This window comes from Nycticebus coucang, chromosome 16 (genome assembly GCF_027406575.1).
Source record: "Nycticebus coucang isolate mNycCou1 chromosome 16, mNycCou1.pri, whole genome shotgun sequence".
NCBI lineage: Eukaryota > Metazoa > Chordata > Mammalia > Primates > Lorisidae > Nycticebus > Nycticebus coucang.
This window is the reverse complement of record NC_069795.1, coordinates 43,429,667-43,448,024: the sequence shown is the minus strand read 5'-3', so window position 1 is coordinate 43,448,024 and position 18,358 is coordinate 43,429,667. Positions and strand designations below refer to the sequence as shown.

General features: G+C 36.3%; 1 pseudogene; it reads right to left on the bottom strand.

Moving 5' to 3' along the window:
- Window positions 1-5,924: 5,924 nt before the first annotated feature.
- LOC128567410 (60S acidic ribosomal protein P0-like) lies at window positions 5,925-6,833 on the bottom strand (annotated as a pseudogene).
- Window positions 6,834-18,358: the final 11,525 nt, after the last annotated feature.

Genomic DNA, 18,358 nt, shown 5'->3' with positions numbered 1-18,358 from the left:
TGCCTGGACATTTTAATTGCCTTTGTTACACAAAGCCTGCTCAGCTTTTGTTTTCAGAGAGTGCTACCTAAACGTTCTTGAGGCCCCAGGGTTTCCCTGTGCAAACACCAGTGGAAGCTCAAGCTTTAAGGTTGGGGTTGTGTCAAAGATCACATTGTCTCTCCTGTACACATCCAGTTCTCATTTTGTAAATGTTTATTTGTCCCTTTTTGAGAAACCCTGAAAACTGAGAAGTTGGTAATGCATTAAAATTGTATTCCAGGAAACAAAATGTTTTTCCCTTAAGCCTCCAGATTTTTCATACGCCACATTTTTCAATGTTATGATTCTCAATATTTTCTTTTCACATTCTGAATGTTTCCTCTGGTGAGATGTGGCATTTTGTCCTTGAGAAGTGAGTGCAAGTTACTATATTTTCCTTCTTGGCCATCTCATGAGACAGGCAGGGAAATGCCAAGAATAATGTAAACTGTACAGGAAAATACCATGACGTATTACACCTAGAAATATCTCAGCTTAATAGGTGTTGTGCCATTAACGGTGAATTTTATGGAAGTAAAAAGATGTAAATCTGTCATGCACACAAAGATTTACAATAATACCCACCTCAGTAGATGATTTTCATCACAGTTAGGACCGTCAGGCTACTTGCGTGTTTTCTTGAGTCTCTTAAGTTATGAAGGCCTCTTCCTATTAATCCAAGGTTGGGCTCTTGGCCTTCCTGGCATTGATGCTGATGATCTAGTTTACCACGCTTCCTTCAATGATCATTGATATGATTGCAGTCAGTGGAGTGGGACTTTTAGTTAAATGAAATTGATTTAAAACACTAGTCAGAATAATTTAGTAACAATTTTCTATAAACAATACATTTTTGATGGTTCTAGAGTATTAACATATATTCTCTATAAGCAGCCAACAGAGCCTTCCTTTTCCACCAAGTGGCTACATAATGGCATGAGAGTTACAGTTTTTTCAAAGATTTTTGAAATGCTTATTTAAATATTTAATCTCATTTAATTTTAATTATTGAGTTTTATTAAGCCTTATTATATGTTCCTGCACAGATAATAAATGATACCTTGTTACTGAAGAAAATATGGTATTGACAGGGGTAATTAGCATTTTAAACTTCAGTTTTCACTAGTCAGTTCAATCCATGAAGGAAAACATGTTGCTCATACTGACCTGTAGGTTTTAAACAATAGCATTTCTAGGAATTGTGGGTTTTACGTGATGAGCACTTGGGTCCCAGTATCTGCCACACATAAATTTGTTTGGGAAGATTTAGAATGAATAACAAAGACCAGGTACAAGATCAGAAATTCGATCCAGGCATATGATACACAATTCTAAATATTTTATTGGATCTATTTTGATTCAGTTGAAATATTTCCCTTTGGACTTAGAATGCTTCTGTTAACCGTTCAATTCTATATAATCCCTAGTACTCAATATTAAAGCAAAAATGCACAAAGACATCAATAGATGAAAAATGGATAAAGGAAAGGGAGCACATTGCATAAACTTTCCCTTGATCGCTGTTCTTTTGAACCATCTTTTCTAGAACAGGAAATAACACCACATAATTAGCAGAGCAAAATATATATATTTTGTTTATTGGTAGTTATGATCCTTCCAATTGTAAGTGGAAAAATCTTTAATTACTATTCATATTTCTCCCATCCTAACATAGCCACAAAATTCCATTTATACTTTAACAAACTAATATAGCCTTGAATGCAACAATACTCAGAAATTATAATTATTGTACTGAAATTTAATTTTCAATCTTATTTTAAGCAAAACTGCTCACTTGAACTTTGAATTCTCTTAATAATTAAAATAAACACTTAACATATGACTATGTACTCAAATACAATTCTAAGGAGACTAGACATTGTCTTCAGAAAATCTTTATCTGTGATTTTATGCAACTGTATGTATAAGACATGCAACTGTATGTATAAGACATATGAATACTATTTGTGAGAAGTTTCATCATCTTAGTAGTATTGCAGTTTTAGGAAACCTAATAAAACCCATCAATATTCTACTGCTATGTTCAGAAGCAACTGAGAGACAGACAAGAGGGGTAAACAGATACTTCCAAATTATGATGGACAAGGTTGTGTGGAGAATGCAGAGATTAGGAGTGACACCAGGATCAGAAGACCAGACTATGAGACTGTAAAAAAACGTGAGTCCTAGAACTTGATTTGACTTAGTGAAAAAGTAGATGGGAGAAAATTCTTCTGCAGTAAAGAGAAGAGATAGATAATTACGTCAGTTGATTTTGCACTGCCATAAAGGAATACCTGAGGCTGCATGATTTGTAAAGAAAAGAGGTTTATTTGGTGCACACTGCTGTAGGCTGTCCAAGAATCATGCACCAGCATCTGCTGAGGGCTGCAGGGAGCTCCCAGGCAAAGCAGAAGGTAAAGGGGGAGCAGGTGCATCATATGGTGACAGAGGAGCAAGGCAGAGGAAGAAAGGTGCCAAACACCCTCCAACAGCTCTCACGTGAATCAACACAGAACTACTCATTACAATGGGACAGCACCAAGGCATTTGTGAGGGCCCCATCCCCATGACCCAAACCCCTCCCACCTCAACATTGGGGATTAAATTTCAACATGATGTTTGAAGGGGGCATGTATTCAAACTGTATCAATAACATATCAATGTTTTCTAGAGGTCTAGATGGAAAAGATCTATAATGATAATGATGATGAAGATGAGAACAGTAAAAATGCTAATGGTAAAATATCCTCTGTGTGTTGGTCATAAACTTATTCTCATCCTGGGGTTCACCAATACTACAGTTGAGAAAAACTCAACCTGAAACAATTAAATAGTCCCAGATTGTTTATACAATCTAGTGGCCAGCAGAAACAAATGCAAATCCTCATTGGAAATGTACCTTCAATCTAGACTCCAAATATCTCATATTCAGTAGAGCTCAAAATCAGAACTTACCAAATACCTAAGGAAAGAAGCCACTATGAATAAAAGTAAGATAAAACAATAAAAAACAGCTTTTGATTCCTCTAGTGACTTCAGAAATCATTATTGTAAGATGTAGAATATAAATTAACAACCTACGAAATCTTTAAAGAAATTAAATCCCCTCTTTAATTTCTCAGCACCATTAAGCCCAACTCTGTTGCCTAATAAAATTCATCACTATATACGTAATTAGATTCAGGGATTGGCAAACTACAGCCCCATTTATTTACATATCATATATAACTTCATTAAAATGACAGATTTCAGTAGGCATAAACAAGAATGTGTGGTTCTCAAAGCCTAAAATACTGCTACCATCTGGCCCATTATAAAAACAACAAAAAAAATCACCAAACCATGGGCAGTTTAATCCTGGTTGAACAAATACCTATAGGCAAGTAATAAAAATACCAGTAACATAGAGATCCCCACAACGATTACAAACCCCTCTCTATTATACCTATTATTTATGATAATTTGAAATTATAGTTCAAAGTGTAGTGTCAAAAAAAAATTAAAAACTTCTTTAAAAAATTCCCAGAATTTCTTTTATTAGATATATATATATAGCAAGTTTTTTTCTCCAACTATAACTTGTCTTTAGTCACTGCTAATGCTATTATTTTATTAAATAGTGGGCTATATTTTAAAGCATTATTTCAAAGTAGAAAAATATATTTTATATGTTTACATATAAAAATTTTTAGCCCTTTTTAGTTTTGTGTACAGATCTGAGTGTCCATCTGGCATTATTTTGCTTCCCCCTGAGAAATCTCCTTTAACATTTCTTGATGTGCAGGTCTTCTGGCAAGAAAATCTCTAACCGTTCACTTTTCTGGAAATATTTTTATTTTGCTTTCATTGATTAAGGATGTTTTCACTGGATATAGTTTCCAGAATGATAGTGTTTTGTTGTTCTACTTTCCTCCACCCCCCAGGACTTTTCAAATGTTATTCTCCTGCTTTCTGGCAAACACTGCCTCGGATGAGAAGGTGGTAATTCTTATTTTTATTATGGATGTTGCTATTTTGATTTTGAAAGTGGGGAACTTTGTAGATAGACAATCAAGTAAATCGTGGTTGGTTCACCTTTATCCTTCTGAGGCTTTTTTCTAAGCTCTGTCAAAACAAGTAAAATGAATCTTTTCTTTCAGGTTTTGTCCCTACCAACGAGGCTTTGCCCTTTCTAGGGTCTTTGCTGAAGACTGCAGATGTTCACTTAAGCATCTTCAACCTGGCTGATCAGAACTAGAACAGCTATCAGTCCTGTGTAAACTTGGGGAATTACTCAGTGGTAAGTTCCCAATAGTTTGTACTTGGCCTCACAGAGCTTCCCTTAGGCATGTCCAGATTATCATTCTACCACAGATTAGAGGAATATCTTCTCCACATAGCCCCTTCCTCTCCCTGCTCAGCCTCACAAAAGTCAGCTCAGGCATCTGAACTCTCTCTGTCCTCTCTACTCACCAAGCACAATATATTCTGCTGGGGTCACACACACACACACACAGTGGGAAGTTTCCAGAAAGTGCTTCAGGCAGTAAGACAGGGAGATCATTGAGTACATCTTGCTTACTTTCCTTCTATTTTTAGATAACTGTACTGTGCTGCCTTCTGTCCAATGTCTGAAAACACCTATTTTACATATTTTGTCTGGTTTTCTAGTTGTTTATGGTGGGAGGCAATTGTGGTACAGTTATTCAAACGCAGCCAGAAATAGAAGTTAGCAGGTTGTTTTAATTAAAATGATGGGCCTTCATATTCCAGCCTGTCCTAGTTACCAAATGCTCCTAAAATCCCTTAAAACTCCTGTCACTTGGGTGCCAATGGTGATTAATCCATCACACATGTTGTTGATGTTGGGCAATCTCCAAGTATTTGGGGGATTCCTAGCTATTTTATTTTTATTCAACTGTACCTTAATTCTATTCTGGTCAGAGAATTTAATCTGTATGATTTTATCCATTGGAAATACATTTTGACTTGAGTAGCTTTCTCCTTTTACAATTCCTTGTAGTATTTCTCTCTAGAAACATAAAAATAAAAAGCAAAATGGTAAATAAAGGCTACAAAATATGGGCCAAACCATAGCTCCAGCTAGCTTCTTGCAGTTGATTCAACAGAGAGAATTGTATCTTTTTTTATGCAAATGATAATGTAGAGTTTTTAAGAAGAGCTCTTAACTCAGCAAGCATCTGTTTTCCTACACTGCATAAAACAGTACAAGCAGCTTTTCCAAACCTCAGCCATTAGTCATCATGAGATCTGAGAGGAATTAAGAGTATTTGAATCTCTCAGGGGGATTGGTATAATTACATCCCTTCCTGGGTGCCTTTCCCACCTGCTAATGGAGAAGCGTCTTCTCCTTTCCATTGAGTACTTGTTTTCAGCCATCCATTCCATGTTTCTTTGGCTTGAATTTTGTAATTATCCATAATACAAACAACGACAGCAGACTTGCCAATGTCCTCCTATTCTCCATTTCCAGGAAGGTATCATAGAATTTTTCAGGTAAAGGATCACAGACTATCTTTACCGTTTACTCAAGGGGCTGCATTTACACTTAGCCCTAGAGTAGCTTTAGAAACATGTAAGTTAAGGACTGGCATGTGCTTCCTCTACTGGCACGTGCAAATTTGATCCTGACCCAGGACAAACAGATCAGACAAAACAAAAGAAAGTAAGTATATTCCTCACTTACTCTCATATTCAGTATACTTAATTGACTAAAACAGTCTTTCTAAACTTTTCTCTCCATACCTATTTTCATAAGAAATATTGTAATTTCCCATCCCAATTTTCTTTTCTTTTCTTTTTATTTTTTTTAAGAGCGGTAAAGTAAGCCTTTATTTCCTTGTTCTGAAAATAAGCTAGCTGAGTTTGGCTCTTTTTTGGTGATTAGTCAAAGAGACAAACTACATATCCCCATCTGACTCCTCTGACTCTTCTTTGGCTTTAACCTTGGCTGGGGCTGCAGTGGCACCAGGAGTAGCTGTGGTGGTGTCATCCACAAGGGAGGCAGCCACAAAGCCAGGTGGATTGGGCAAGAAGGCCTTGACCTTTTCAGCAAGTGGGAAGGTGTAATCAGTCTCCACAGAAAAATCCAGGACTCTTTTGTATCCACTTATGATAGAATGGGGTACTGAAGCAACAGTTGGGTAACCAATCTGCAGACGAACACTGGCAACACTGCAGACCCCATCCAGGAAGCCAGAATGCAGTTCCCTCTGTAACATCAAGCACTTCAGGGCTGTAGATGCTACCATTGTCAAACACCTGCTGTCAAAGGAGAAGTGGGAGATGTTCAGCATGTTCACCAGTGTGGCTTCGCTGGCTCCCACTTTGTCTCTAGTCTTAATCAGCTGCACATCACTCAGGATTTCAATGGTGCCACTGGAGATGTTAGTGGTGATGCCTAAGTCTGGAAGAAGGAGGTCTCCCCTGCCCTCAGACCAGAGTTCTGAGCTGGCACAGTGACTTCACCTGGGGCAATGGAACAGGTGGCAGCTGGCACCCTAGTGGCCAGCAGCATGTCCCTGATCTCGGTGAGGTCCTCTCTGGTGAACACAAAGCCCACAGTCTCCCTGGGCATGGTCTCTGCAGAGCTGGATTGTTTTCCAGATGCCCTTGGATGGCCTTGTGCATCATGGTGCTCTTGCCCATCAGCACCACAGTCTTCCCTCCAAGGGACATTCAGATCTGCTGCACCTGGTTGGAGCCCACCCTGTCTGTTCCCACAAAAAGCATTTTGAATAATCATCAAAAAGTTGGATAATCTTAAGGAAGGAGTTGGACTTCCAGGTCTCCCTGTCTTCCCTGGGCATCACGGCAGTGCATCAGGATTGATACACAGCTCAGAGAGTCGTTATACATATGATACATAACACATAATGTTATATTTCTTGCTTTTTTCTTAAACATAACTAGCATAAAATGTGCTTGTTGATTCAAAGAAATATATCTTGGTGGGTCAAATTGATAAACATTTTGTGCTCAAAATTTTTAATTTTATGCTCTATAGTTTCTTCTCTTATAAGATAAGCAAACCCTGGAATAAAATACATATATACCAATGCCAGTTAACTCCCATTCATGGCCCATAGGAACTACATTGACAAGAAATCCTTGTAGTCTATTTACCACATATAGGAAAGGGGATCTTGTCCTCAGTAAATTCTGCATGCAACCATGTCCGGGTGATTTCTCTACATTTACACTGGACTCTTCAGGTGCAAGGGGACTATATTGTCATTGGACCCATCCATATATGACATGGTCACCTATGTTTCATTTATGCAAACAGGTGCCTTGTTCTAGGACTGTAAATCACCATATTATTCTTTTTCCTTACATTTCATTTCCTTAAAATTTTTGTAAAATTATCCGTTTATCAGAAAAGTCTTCCCTATTTTATATGAGCAAATGTTATTTGCATCCGCCTTTTCACATATCACTGCCATTCTCATTATGCTCTATCCCCATCATCTGCCTTATTTTCTTTCCTCTAAAATATTTTATCAATATCCAACTTATTACATTTATTTTGTTTACCATCATTCCCCTCACCATCCCAACAAAAAAGTCTTCTGTGTGTTCACTGTCAAATTTTGAGTGCCTAATGTCTCACATGAGTAGACAAATATTTGATAGTCAAATACAGAAAATAATACACGTGAGAATTTTTTCTAACAAAAAGTCACCACTACAGTGTGATGAATTGAAACTTCAGTAAATGTTGCCAAACCTATGCTTCCACCGGCCTACTAATAGCCAATACCTCTTCAAATGTGGGTTGTTTTTTTTTTTCAATGCATGCATGTTTCAGCCCTTGAATAGCATTTCTTTTTACTAATTTTTTTTAAATTTTGTATTGATACATAATGATTGTACTCATTTATAAGGTACATGTGATATTGTGAAGCATGCATGCAGTATTTAATGTATCAATCATGGTAATTATGATATTCACCTTTGTGGTGGGAACATTTCATATCTTCTGTTTCAGACATTTTGAAATACACAATAAATTATAGTTAACTCTTGTCACCCTACTCTATCAAAAAATAAAACTTATTCCTCTCTAACTGTATTTTTGCAGCCATTAGCCAACCTCTCCTATCCTCCTCTCCCTCTTATTCTTGCACTCCTTGGTAAACATCATCCTACTCTCTACCTTCATGGGAGCAACTATTTTAGCTCCCATTCATGATGAGAACATTACACTACACCTTTTTCTACAGTTATGGGATATGTCTCTAGTGGTTTATGTACCTGTGCTATTTCCACACTCTTTCAACAAGGCATGGCTAAACTACAACATTTTAGACTCCTTAATTGGTCCTCTTCTTCCTCTAATATATATGGATTGTTCCTGAATCTTCTGGTCCAGATTTATTTAATTCCTTAACACGTATCTCTAGATTTCCCTTGTGAAGATTGTGAAAGAAATAAAGAAAGTATGTTCTGTGTATGCTACAAACATTTATTGTTTGAGCAAGTAAGTGGTTAAGTGTGTGAACCCTGGAGGCAGACCACCTGGATTCCAACTTCATCTCTACAATTTACTAACAGCGTCACTCCAGTAAGGTACTTAAGACTCCCTGTGCCACAATTTCTGTACCTATAAAGTAGAAACAATAGCATGTCTGTCATGGAGGATTATTGGAAGGACCAAATGACTTAATATAAAAGCTTGGAATGAGACCTGGCATGTGGTAAGCACTCTGTAGGGGTTAGCTACATTTCTTGTAATCCCAGACAGGAAGTGTTCAATCAGACGAATGTTTTGCCAATTTCTTGGCTCAATCCAATGTGGTCCCATCAAGATCCCATTCCACATATCTCATCTGTACTGTACTTCCTGCATAGCTCTGCTTTGAATTTTCATTCTCAAGGTGTGTCCTTTGAGCCAGCAGCATCAGCTCCACCTGGAACCTACTGATCTAAAACTCTGGGGGTGGGATGAACCAATCTGTTTTCACCAGCCCTCCATGTAATTCTGATCCATGCTCAAGTTTTAACTCCACTGCCTTAGATTCCTAATTCAGTAAGTTTCTTGACTATGTTCTCTCAGTGAAAAAGTAACAGCTCTGCCTACAGTAATTTTATCATCTTGAATATTCTGTATTTTTTTTTCTCTTATATTTATCTTCCTGGTCTTTCACCTTAAAATCTGTTCAAATTTCTCTGAAACCACCTGTTTGGCTATTACACCCTTCTCTGAGGTAGTTTCCCAGTTACTTATTTTGATACTTGGATCCCATCTTAGAGATTATGATTTAATTGGTCTGGGCATGCCTTGGCCATTGAGGTATCTGGCCCGAAAGAAGATGTCTAATGTACAATCAAGATCTAGAGCACTGAAGTATATACTCTTATTTGGGTACAAGTGACTCTGAATTTCCCTTTTCTGGATCTTAATATAAGAACAGTGTTTCTTAGCTTTGCCTAATAATTTAAATTATTTAGGCTCTTGATATAAATACCAAAAAAATTATAAGTAATATTATTAAATATTACTTATGTGTGTGTGTGTATATATATATGCCAAGTCTCTCTCTAATCCCAATAAATCAGCATTTCTAGAGACAGCCTAAGAAATAGTCTTTCTAACATGTGATTTATTTATTTTTATTTATTTATTTTGAGACAGAGTTTCACTATGTCACCCTCAGTAGAGTAGAGTCCCAGCTCATAGCAACCTCAAATTCTTGGACTTAAGCGATTCTCTTGCCTCAGCCTCCCAAATAGCTGGGACTATAGGTGCCCACCACAACACCCAGCTATTTTTGTTGTTGTTGCAGTTGTCTTTGTTGTTTTAACTGGCCAGGGCTGGATTCGAAACTGCCAGCCCTGGGTGTAGGGTTGGCAGTGCCCTACCAGTGGACTATGGACACTGCCCATCTGATTTTTCTTAATGAAAATTTAGTAAAGAGTGATACTCTTTACATAAATAAATATGCATGATTCTTTCTACTTTTCTTGGAAAGTAGGGAGAGTATAGTTAACAATAATTTATTTGATAGTTCAAAATAACTAAAAGGGAAAAATTAGAATGTTTCCAACACAAAGGAAAGATAAATGTTTGAGGTTTATGGATCTTCCAATTACTCTTATTTCACCATGACATATTGTATACAGGTCTTAAATAATAAAATGTATCCCCCGAATATGTATAACTATTATATATCAACTAAAAAGCCCATAAAATATTCTATTTATTTAATTCATTTAGACTTTGAATTTGATATGAAGCAAACTCTACTCTCTACATTCTTAGGAACAAGAATGCTGCCTAAATCACTGCATTGAAACCAGACTGACAACTCTAAGTTTTTAATTATTTCTATCTTTTTCTCATTAATTGTAATGTCATAAATCAAATAATTATTATTTTTAGAGTGCTGAGGAAATAAAGTAGTGACTTGGATTTATGTTCTTTTAAAAAATAAGACTTCCACGTAAGTCTTAAGGTGATTACCTGCTCGCTCAGTTAGAAAGAATGACCAAGTTCACTATCCCATGTAAAACCTCCCACTGATACTACCCTAAAAAATTTTAATTAAAATGAGCAATTATTTTAAATGAAATAAAACTTTATAGAGAGATTATAATCTTATTGGTTACAAGATAATTGAATACCAATTTAATTGTTACAAAGCTAGCACTTGTGAAGTTAAATAACTATTTGAAAAAAAAGATTATAAAATCCAAATTAAAACACTAAGAATTTTAATTTTTCAAAATTACCATAAAACTTGTACAGAAAGTTGGAATTAATGAGACAAAACTCCATGTAATAGTCACATTACCGGGTAACTTTGTAATTCTAGTGAAATAAATGTACTTTTATCAATTAAATACACAGCTTTTAGTATTTAGGTCAAAATTGTTATCTAACTGACAATAAATATATTCATTAGGTTATGTGATTTAAATTATTATTTATTCTGCTTAGTAGAGACTCAAAATAGTTGAACTTATTTCAGCAGATTTAGAATTCATTTAGAAACTATAGGTCCTGTGTTTTGCTTGAAACTTTAATCTTAATTGAGATCATTTGGCTCAGGCAAACTGCATCTATAGCCAGCCTTAAAGATCATGTCTGCCTGAGGAATATCAGATATTTCCTCCTTGAATTATTCAACAACTATGACTGTGTTGTTCTGTAAACATTTTTAAAACAAGGAAGGCTCAGAAAGTGTCTATCTGTTGTAATGGTAAAACATTAAAACACGGTGAAAAGACCACAATGATAATTTATCAAAACTGTTTCATACCAAATTCAAAGTCTAAATTAATTAAATAAATAGAATATTTTATAGGCTTTTTAGTTGATATATAATAGTTATACATATTTGGGAGGATAAATATGATTATTTAAGACCTGTATACAATATGTCATGATTAAATAAGAGTAATTGGAAGATCCATCAACCTCAAACATTTATCTTTCCTTTGTGTTGGAAACGTTCTAATTTTTCTCTTCTAGTTACTTTGAACTATCAAATAAATTATTGTTAACTATAGTCTTCCTACTGTACTATGGAATACTAGAACTTTAAGTAGAATACTTTCAAATGAAGGAGATGTACCTTTTAATATTGGGCTGAAGGGCTCCTGGAATTGGTGTGAAATCTGGTCTTTTGCCCTAATTGTCAGTTCTGTCCCTATCTTGTCTCCATCAAACTGCCTCAAGCTTTCCACCAGCATCTTCCCTACTATCTTCAGGGTGATAGCTAATCTAATTACCCACACAGCTGTAATGAAATGCTATGTGTTTGTTAAAGCCATGCTTCTCACACTCTAATGTGTTTATGAATTGCCTGGTGATCTTGTCAAAATACAGATTTTGACTCAGTAAGTGGGATGGGTCAAGAAGTAATAAGATGCTAAAGATACCTTTTGCAAGTTACAGCATTATCTTTTCAGTCTAGTTCAAGTCCAAGGACAGAGTGCTTCAGAATAATGAAGATTGCTGGGCTTAGTTCCAGACCTACTAAATCTGAATCTCTGAAGGGTGAGCTCAGGGACCTGCAATTTTAATAATCTCTATAAGTGGTTCCTATACATGCCAACGGCTAAGTTACAGGGTCATGTTCAACCGCCTTCATAGGTCTTGCTTCTCATAGCTATGTGTTTTGAGAGTTGCCTTATGTAGATAATACCCTAATCCAAGTAGCATCCAAATAGTGGAGGTAGCCAATAAAATGACAAGTGAGGTGAGAAAAAAATTTTAGAAAAGGAGGACATTCAAAACATCAATGAAGTCAATGTCTTCATGCCAAAGAAACAGTAGCCCTTGAATTTTCTCTGATGTAAGGCACCTTGGAAGTTGCATAAGCATCTCTTGTAAATAAAATTCTCTTGCGCTATTAGCAATAGTGAGACTGTTTCCCAGAGCATGTGAATCTCTGAATTATCTCATTTGACTCTCTCCAGCTTGCCAATCTTCCCTTTTTGACATTGCTTCCATTTGCCATTACTTGGCACCACATGGTGGGTACTAAGTCGTTGCCAGTAATTACATACTTCAGTGGAAACTTAGATCCAGCATGCTCAGGAAAGTGTAAAAGCTGTCATGAAAATTTAAAAATAGAGTCTCAAGCATGTGGCCTCTCAAAAGATCTACATGTAGCTTTCAACAGCAACATTCCAACAGAAGGGAACATATTCCAAATTGAGTAGCTTTCTCCTGAAAATGTTAAGATTAAATGATCCAGGTTATCTCATGAAAAAAACTCTCCAAAAAATAAAGTCATAAATGAAATGACTTGCTAAAAGAGAAGCTGCTGAAAATGCTCCACAAATACATACAGGTAGACCTCATACAACATCTCCTCTCCATTCACACCGCTACCCTTCTTCCCAAAGGTAAGTCACCGATTAATATCAACATCATTCATGTGGTTGGCTTAAATGTTCACTGCTTTGCAGATAGGTATGTTGAATATATTGAGATGTTTCTAAGGAAGTGATATTCTGAATATTTCTTTCAGTCTACACTTTGTGTACTTCAGATGAGCTCAGTTTTAAGCATGGTGTGTTTTGTTGCTCAAAGCAGAATCTGAGAGTAAGTTAAGATTTCATAAACTCTGTATAGAGGTGTGCAATTTAAATTTTTACATTTGTAAAAGTGAGTAAAGATTCAAGTTAAATCTAGTGTATTTTAAATCATTCTGCCTAACCCTGAGGAAAATCAAATAGGGAAAAATTCTTTGACATCAGAGAAGAGAAATAGTCATTGGTATTTCATTACAAAGACTTAAATGGTAAAAATGAGAGGAGAAAAAGGTAGAAAACGTTTAAAAGAGAAAAATAAATGTAAAATAGAACTCCAGTAAATTAAAAAGTTGAATAGCAAATTTTCTTAATATATTTGATCCTAATTAAAAACATCTTTAATTTCTACCACTTATTTCAACTCTCTACTTCATTGTATAAATTGGAACGCTTTCTTTTATTATATGACAATAAATAAAAATCCAGTTCTACTTCCACATATACTAAAAACAACAGTGAATGCAACTGTAAAATGCAAAATCAGGCAATGTGGAGGATGAAATTATGAGTAAAAAATGTACTCTTGAGATGCTTCTCAACTGGTGCCTGGAGAGTGGGAGAGCATCGTTAAGATGATTCTAAAACTTTTTATATTACTAAAAAGGATGTAAGTGATATAAAAATGTAGAGAGTGTTAATGTGGTTCCAAGGAGCAACTTCATCAAATTGAGAAACTCAAGGTCTTCTTTCTGAAGTAGATGCCTTATGGATAGGACCCTGACGCTTGTATAAGATTTTGGAATGATGACTTAGAAAATTAAGAAGATCTAGCGTATACTACAACAAAAACACAAAGGCTGGAAAACAGGATGTGTTTGGCTGTACTGTGGGTTCAGCTTCCTTTTGGGTTCATATAAATAGTCAGATGTCACTAATGGTGTAGAAGGGAGCCATATTGTGGAGGCACCCAGCAAGCAGAGGGCCTTTCTCCTGATTCAATAATGAAAAAATCTTTCAATGTATTAGAGTAAATAGCATAATTTATGTTTACATATGAAGGATTTGAATGAAGAGAAGACTTGGTAGGCTGTTGCTGTGAAGGACTGTCTGAAAAGAAGAAGAGAACGCCAGAGAGGAATTCCCTGGATAGATACTGAGCAGACAGCAACTACAGAACTTGGTAATGGATTAGATGAAAAGTTTAATAGGGGGGAAAGAAGGAGATGTAGGAGAAAGAACTCAAAACTGGCTCTAGGGTTTCAAATTTAATTGACTAAGACAGTAAAATTTTTTTCTAAAAATAAATGTAAAATAGAAAAGCAAAATGCACAAATAAAATTTTCTTATATTTAAATTCTATTAAAAAGCTTTTGCCAGCCGGGCGTTGTGGCGGGCACCTGTAGTCCCAGCTGGTCGGGAGGCTGAGGCAAGAGAATCGCATAAGCACAAGAGTAGAGGTTGCTGTGAGCCGTGTGACGCCACGGCACTCTACCAGTGGGCAGTACAGTGAGACTCTGTCTCTACGAAAAAAAAAAAAAAAAAAAAGCTTTTGCCTTGGGTGGTGCCAGTGGCTCCAAGAAGTAGGGCACCGGCCCATATACCGGAGGTGGTGAGTTCAAATCCAGTGCCAGCCAAAAACTGCAAAAAACAAAGCTTTTGCCTCAGATAACCACTTGCTTTGCTTTAATTATCTAAATAATTGTTTTAATCATCCACTTTCTTAAGCTAGCATACACATAGTCTTCATAAGATAATATAATATGGGTGCATCACAGTGTGAAGCAAATACATGAACTGAAAATAAAGCAATATTAAGGCAAAACCTGTTTCTAACTAATGGATTAAAATCTATTAAAATCATTGATCTGTACTTTATATGATAGATATGCAAATAAAATAAAGAAATATGCATGATATTGGATTTGCTTCATCACCCTTACTTTAACATATAAGACAAAAACCTTACTAACTGAGTTGACATACAAGAAGAAAGTGTAAAAAATAAATATTTAACCCCCAAATCTTTCAAACTAAATTTGGTTATATAATTTTACTTCTTAGGAATTACTAGAAATGTAAAAAAAATCTATAATATATCTTTACATATGAGACCCTTGTCATCAAAACAAGCAATACATCTAGATAAGTAAAATTGTACAATTACTCATACATTTTAATGATATGACAAAAGTTACCCATACTTTGGGTGGTCAATAATTTTTTTCCTGAAATATTTATGCAGAGTCTACAGCACTAGGATTAGAGTTGTCAACAGTGAAAAGAAAGCAGGCACCCCTTAAAGGAAGATGTTGTCTAAAAAAAGTAGGAATACCATTCAACTACAACAGTGTGAGAACTCAGGACACAGTGGTGTGATGGAGGAAAGAAGAGTATCTGAGCCAGTTTTCATTCATCAGAGAAGGTGTCTTTAACCTAACAGTTAGGAATAACTTTAGCAACTAAAATAAATGAGTCAGAAATGAAAGTATTTCCCGAGTAGAGAGGGCAACAAGTAAGAAGACATGGAGGCAAGTGTTGTGGTTAACTGTACCTGTAGTGCAGAAAGAGCCATGGAGAGTGGGGAAGGATGGGCTGAGAAGGTAAGGAGAGAGGATGTTGGAGAAATGCCAGGTGATGAAAGGTCTGAGGGCCCTGCCATATAATGTCTAATTTTACCCAGAATAAACGAAGTCACTGAATTGTTTTAATCAATGAATTTGTAAGAAGGAAAGTGAGTCAGATGTGTGCATTATAAAGATTACTCCAAGTTCAATACAGAGAAACAAACAGAGTGACTGCATTGGAAAGAGTGATGGGCTTTGAGGATATTACGTACAAAATATAAAGGGACACTGACTTGAAGCAGAAGTATTTCTTTCTCTTCATGGTAAGAAGAAAATGAGGGATCCAAATTTGTGATTAGTCAAATATATTATCATTTGTTTTCTACTGGTGCATAACAATTCACTACAAATTTAAAGAATAACAACTAAAAAATGTAATATCTCATAATTTTCATGAGTCTGGATACCAGTTATTTATGTTCCAGGGGACTGACTGAGTGAAATCAAGGCACTGCTGGGGCTACATGTTCTCATCTGTGGCACAGGAGCCTCTTTCAAGCTCACTGGTTGTTGGCAGAATTCAGTTCCTTGCAGCTGTGAAACTGAAGCCCCTGCATTATCGCTGGCTATCAGCCAGGGTGTTCTAGCTTCCAGAAGCCATCTGCCAACTGCTATTTTCTATTTTTCCCCTTCCACACAATGACAATTTGCTTCCTCAAGGTCATTTGCTGCTTCAGATCTCTCCTACATCAGGAAGTGCTGGGTCTCTTTCAGCGGCTCCCCTGATTAGACCAACCCTACCCAGGATAACTGTCCATTAATCAAAGCCACCTGATTTCCACCTTAATTCCACCAGCAAGATTCCTTCACCTTTGTCATATAATGCAACCTAATCACAGAAGTGCCATCCATTCTATTCACATCCAAGGGGAGGGAATGATACAGGTTATGTCTCTAGCTGTTAGGGACTATTAAGCGCCATTTCAGAATTCTGCCTACTATACCAAGAAGGATATTTCCCTGAATTTAAATTTTTTTCATTCCCCAAGGGAGATTTGTTCACTATTCACTTGATATGTGGATTCTCATCTCAAATAATAACAGGAAAATGAAGGCAATTGTTATATCTGGTACCTCTGTCTTAGTCTATTTTGTGTTGCTGTAACAGAATACCGGAGACTGAGTAATTTATAAAGATAAGAAATTTATTTAGCTTGTCATACAAGGGTGTTCAATATTTTTTCTTTTCTGCTGCATGTTGGAAGAAGAAGAGTTGCCTTGGGCCACACATTAAATACATAAATAGTAATGGAAGCTAAACAAAAAAACAGTCTGTGTGTACTTTTTGCAATATCCAACACCACAGATAAGCTGAACAGTCCTCATATAATCCACATGCAACTGGTGGCCACAGGTTGGATACCCTAATAGAGATGGGGAACTTTAAAATCAAGCAGCTTCATCTGATGAGGACCATCTTGCTGCATAATTCCATGGCAGAAGGCAAAGGTCAAGAGAGAGTTCAGCCTCAAGCCCTTTTATAATCAGCATTAATTTATTCATGAGAGTGGAACCCCATGACCTAAACATCCCCCATAAGACCCCATCTCAACACTGTTGTATTGAGGATTAATCTTCTGCCACATGCTTTTGGAGGGGTACATTCAAATAATAGTGCTCCCTGTTGCAACTCCCTTGAGAACTTTTGCTTTTGGCTGACACCAATTGCTATCCCACATTTGAGCAGCATAGGGCTTATGTGTAAGGCAGCTCCCTCCTCACTCCCTAATTTGTATAGTTTTTCTAAGCACACTTTGTTCTGGACTTTCTCAGAGCACTCCACACTATCACAGGCAAGGGCCAACAAAATACTGGGGACTGATTGCCTTTGGGTCCTGGATCTCTTTCCCAGACTAGTGGGGACTAAACAAATGAGAGTTAACTTCATTGGTTAGAGTTCTAAATCCCTTCATAATAGAACTTTATCCTATACAGTAATTGCACTCAAAAGAAAATTCAAAACATAGATGGTGCAAATTAATTTCCACTTATTTTATTCTTCTAATATTATACAAAATTAAACTGTAGTAAAATTCAAATGCTAAAATGGAGAAATCACTCAATGTGTTTTGCTTTTCATGCAATGTGCACTGGAAACCATAACACCTTCCAAAAAAAAGAAAAAAGGTACATAACATAACATTTTCCTTAGCAAATTTATAAGGTAATTAGATTCAAAGACTGTCCAAACACAGTAGAATACAGTGCCATAATTAACAGCGTCTTCTGTGAGTGTGGAAAGAGAATGGGGACATAAACACAAGTAGAACTAAGAAATATTTGCCACCCATGACTGAGTTGGGGGGAGAGGGCAGGAAGAAAGAATAGACAAGGGAGAATAATAATAATGATCAGTTACTGAATTCCCATTTTGTTGTAACCGTTGTGGTGGATACTCTATGTACATTACCACAGATCTTCACAATGACTTTGCAAGGTAGATATTCGTATCCTTTAAAAAAAAAATCGTTTAATAGAGACAGACAGAAAGGCTAATAAACTTACCAAGGAACATGGAAGAAGAAAGCGAAGAAGCTGCAATGTTTTTCCACATTTAGATGACTTCAAAGCCAGTGCATTTTCTCATATATCACATTGTTTCCTGTAGGAAGCAATGGCAGCAAAGTCTGATGTCCTATGTCTCCAGAGAACTTGAGTAGCACTTGATAAAAAAACATTAGACATTTCTGGTTGCTCAGTGACCTTGTTTTTTAAAAAACTGT